Below are 5509 nucleotides of genomic sequence, written 5' to 3'. Positions count from 1 at the left end.
AGCGAGCGCAAAACACAAATACTTATACAAATTTGGGAGGAATAGATACATACTTATTGCCTAAAAGTAACTGTCGAATTAATGTGACAGTAGTTTTTTTAGAAAAATTAAAAATTAAAATTAAAGTTTTAATGAATTTTCATAGTACTCTCTCAATGTTTTAATTGTTGAACATTAATTACTGAAATAAAATTAATGTTTTTCTCTTAAATAAATCTTTACTTATTCATAAAGTGAATTAATAAAAAAAGAACTTTTACATTGACATTCAAGTTAAATAATGAAGCATTTAAAATGAAACTTCTTTAGTAAGTCATTTGATATTGACACTTACTTTGTAGACAATGGAAACAGTTAAAACACCAAATAGAGTAGTGCCTTTGAAATACGATTTAAGTGGAAGCCACCTTTTAGCTGGGAAGGTATATTATAACTTTTCTACTGACAGAAAAGTTTGCGTTCAACTTTAGTAATATGGGATCACATTTTCAAATTAACTCAGCAAAGGACTATTATTATCACACCGGCAGATAATTAAAATACTTTTCTTTATTTTTTTCTCAATATCGTGTTATTTTTTCTAATATTGCGTCAATACTAAACACGGGAAACGGGTAAAGACATATTATGATCGAATACAATAACTCTTTGATAAAAATCAATATATTTACATACATGGAAAAAACTGAAAAACAAATTTGTGGTTATGGTTTCAATGTGATTTTCAATTGGCTGACGCCATGGAGTATATATTTTTAGTGGTTTGGGAGTTTGTAATGTATTTTTTCATTTCTACCTTCTATTTGCTTATCTACCTGCAGACAAGTTAGAAAACCAGAAACCCTTATAGCGTGTAAAATAGAGGCTTACAGTGTTTTTCAATATTTTTTATCAAACCCTACAAAAATTTAAAAAGTTAGATATTAATAATTATAATGTAAAAATAAGTGTGAAAAACTAATTTTCAAATGCAATAATAATTAAATGCCATGTTGTAAGCCCTAGAACGCTCAGATTTCCATCTTCTATCATAAAAAAAAGTGAAGAATGATACCAATTTCATATCAAGTTGAGACGCTTTTTAAAGTAGTAATAATTCTGAAGTCAATAAATTTGTGTTTTTAATAAAAAAATTTATGTTTGAAAGATTAAAGTCGATTAAAAAATACATAGTTTAATATCTTTTTTCTGACATTTATAGGATTTTTAATAATAAAATGAAAATGTTCTTCTTTGTTTAAGGTTATAATTTATTACCGTCTTTTAAAATAAAACGTAATTTAAAAATTATAAAAAAGGCAAATAAACATGCTTTTATGAATATTAGTTTTATCAAGAAAAGCTTTTTCTTTGTATTTAAGAAGTTGGTTTATACAAGTAAAACTACGTTACTCATCCAAGCTTAGTGTCAAGATTCCAAGGCTTATCTCTTCATTTATCCTCGTTTAATAAATCTGACGAAGTCGCGAAAAGTATATTATGTGCCAGGGAGTGCTATTGTCCACTTTGTACACGTTTTAATAAGCCCGGATTTCAAAGGCGATTGTATGTGACGGAGTACCTTGCCTACAATCTAAAGACGACACGATTAACAATCTAAAAAATATACAACAGAAAAGTGAGTTTAAGAGACACGTTTATTATAATGCCTTAAAAACAGTTTTAAAATCTTACCATAACTGAAAAGCTATTTCAATAACACCCAATTTTTAAGGGGTGTAAATGTGAAATTAGTCAACGGCTATGGTGTAGTAATAATCCCATTTTTCTACCCTGGGTTTAAAAAATGCACAATGTTTTAGGAACTGTCGAAAAGCACGCTTTTCACAATGAACAATGTTTGGTTTACGTATTATCTTCTTAATCAAATAAAGATTTATTGAGTCTTTGAAGTCGTATTTTATAAAAAAAACATAAAAATTAATATCGTGACAATTGTTTCACCTAGTTATGGCAGTTCCAAACGAACGTTTAAAAATTCGTCTGAAAATATCATAACAAGGCGTTTTTATTTATTCTATTAATTTTAAATACAATTGAGCTCAAAAAAATCGATAATTGATTTTAAAATTTATACATAAATTAAAATTGAGTTCTACAAATTAAATGCCAAATCAAAAAACAATTTTTAGTATTCAGTAGTTACTTTTAGATTCAACAGATGTCTCAAACAATTTTTAACGTATTTTTTAACTTATCGCAGGTGTATAAAAACAGGTCATATAATTTCGACAGTATTTTTGATTGATTTAAGTAAGGATTTTTACATCAAGAATATAAACAAAAAGAAATTTTGATTATTTCATTATTTTTTAAACGGAATATTGACGGGTCTGTGTGCAAATGTATAAATACCAAAAGTATCAAAAAGAGTGTTTTTTGGCATCTATTGTATATTGAATAAATGATATAAGTTATTTATAATGTAAAAGTCTCTCACATGATCAGTGTTTAATAAAACAATTATGTTTTCATTTTGGTGTATGGTATTTGTATTTTTAATTTTTTTTTCCATGTTTGTAAAAAAGAAAAAGAAACATTTTTGGTCCTATTTGAACCATAAATAAATAGAATATAATCCAAAATAAGTGAAAAAGTCAAAAGGGAAATCTTAATATCGATAGCAATACAAAATTAATTTATATTATTGTGTACCAGAAATCGTGTTTATACAGTTTTCGAATTAATCCAACTTCGATAATATGAATCCCCGTTCAGTAATAATTCCCCATTTCAGAAAATAAACAGTACTTCTATCTAATTCATTTTATTGCAAAAGTTTTATGGCTTACCGCATTTTGGGTGTAAAAATGATTAAGTTTTAACGGTCTGTGCTCTAAACCCGTTAGCCTTTAAATTTCTAAAAGACACGCTTCACCTGGAAAATTGTTCGTTCTTCAGATATCGCAACTCTCAACTTTGGCATTTTTAAGTTTTTGCGAAACCTTTTACCATAACTGAAAAATGCACGCCAATTTTTAAGAGAAAGACAACTTTGAAAATAAAAACTTCTGTTTTTAAACGTATTTTTTAAAAACTATAGTTTATATTTTAAATTGAATTTGAATGAAATTTATATACATGACAGGCGAAATTCAAAAAGAGTGAAACACAACTGCAGAATATCATATAAATATCGATTATAATGTCTCTTGAGCTAAAATAATATTATGAATAGTTTCTCTAACAATTATTATATTATATCAATTATCTGATCTCATTCCGAACCAAGTTATTATTATGAGTTGAAATTCTGAAAAATTCATTAAGCACAGATAAAAATCTTAATCCTCGTTAGTTCAAAATATAAATTCTCTGAAAAATATTCACCGTTGATTTTTACATAACTTTGCATTGAAATACGCGCGTGTTTCAAATCAAAATATAACAGAGGACAAGTAAAAAATGATTTGTTGAAAAATCTGTTTTTTTTTGCTTCAATGGCAGCACTATCTATTGAACGTTACAGTAATAAACTCAATACTTAACAATGATCATGGCAGACAGCGTGTTTTTTGACAGATGCTGTCACTATTTCACAATATTCAAATTTATATTAAGTTGTAGTTATTTAATATATCCTTTAATTGAAAACTTTTATAAACATGTGAGTTCTCAGCACTACCAATGCTTAAATTGAGTAATGTTTTTTTTATTTACCAGAGACCATCAAAGAATACTATTATTCTTTTAATGTTGTTATATATTCTTCTTCGCCTATGTTGAGATGTCAATATAAAATGAATAAACCTAGATTTATATATTAATGGTTTCGATACACTCAAAATACTGTCAAACAAAAAAATGTTTAGTATAAAAGTATACTAAGTTGCAAATATAATGTCCTAAGAAGTTTCTGATTGGCCCAAACTTGATTATCTCTCCTCTCATAAAAACATATTTATAAAGTTAAATGAATCAAAAATCCCCTCAATGATCTATAACGTTGAACATAATAAGCAAGTTAATAAAAATACTGTTTCCATAAAAAAAAAAAAATATATATATATATGTATATATTTATATATATATATATATATATATATATATATATATATATATATATATATATATATATATATATATATATATATATATATATATATATATATATATATATATATATATATATATATATCCAAAGTACAAGTTAATGTTTAAACCTACCCTATTCTTGAACGGAATATGTCTTTTATGCGTGAACTCCTATGTTTTCTCTATGAAAGTGTTCTGGATACTGCGATACAATATTTTCCATGTTTGAATTTTGCGTGAGACAAATGTGCTCCTGTATAAGTGTTGCCAGTCACGTACTTTGCGCGGGAAACTAGCTCTTGTCTTTTATTTTCATTAGTACCTACCCTGTCCGCTTCCCCTATCCTCCACTTTATGGAGGAGCTGAGGAGAAAATGCGGAATTGGTTTCGACTACGGGTTTCAATTACGGCGTAAATTCGTTTTAAATGCATTTGAAATTTGAATGAGGGTCTTAACACTCATTTCACCCTCGACTGCCTTACACATTTTGAATTTATTGCAAATAAGGGTATTATTCGATAAATATTTTTTTACCTTATTTCTTATTTTATAAGTTGCTTCATTCATACAGCAATAAATCGTAATTTTTAATATTTTTTTTCACATGTATACTTTATTTTCATGCGCTTCAATCTTCTATCCTTCAATATATATTAAATATCCAACGTTTTGACCAATATCAACAGTCTGTTTTCGGTTGGTTGAAGATATTGCTTCTCAGCAATAACTCCACCAATGAACGTATTTTTTTCATATTTATCGGTCTCATTTTATCACAAATCCTGCGGACGACAGCCAACGACAAAAAAATAATCTATCAAGAAGCCTTACTTTCCTTAAAAAATCCCTAGAGACCTTTTCCCATCGGATCAACGGCTCAGTGTATCTGAACGTATCATTAAGATCCGATCGTTCACGAACGACCCGTGTTCACGTAATTATTGAACAACACAACACTGCATCCATCAAATGATGCAGTGTAGAGTTATTAAAAAAACTAACTTACTAACCATCACGCCGCTTCCCCGCAGGGGTAGTAACCCTTATCCGCACCCCAATGGTGCATAGGGCACTGCGTCATATGGAGGAAAGGTGATCAGCCCTCCGCTTCAGGTACCAGTCCAGGGTAATATTGAATAAATATGACAGTGAAAAAATCACTTATATTTATTTTACCCCCCTTGGGAATCGAACCCGGGACCTCCAGAACGGTAGCCGAGCGTGCTGACCATTACACTACGGAGGCGGACAAAACCGCCTACCTTTCTCTGCCTACCCCGCAGGGGTAGGCAGAGAAAATAAAACGCCACACTACTCTGTCCTTGCAAACATTCTTCGACTCTTCCACGTGCATGCATCTCCTCATACATACCCGCCGATTGTTTCGAATCCTAACTTTACCACTTTTAAGTATTCAGCATATTTGATCGTGCCAAGTTTTTCTCGGTCTTCCTCTGTTCCTTTTCTAATTA

This window comes from Brachycentrus maculatus, unplaced genomic scaffold, assembly GCF_059751285.1.
Source record: "Brachycentrus maculatus isolate JH-2025_06_01 unplaced genomic scaffold, ASM5975128v1 h1tg000315l, whole genome shotgun sequence".
NCBI classification, from domain to species: domain Eukaryota; kingdom Metazoa; phylum Arthropoda; class Insecta; order Trichoptera; family Brachycentridae; genus Brachycentrus; species Brachycentrus maculatus.
Note: the sequence above shows the minus strand (reverse complement) of the source record.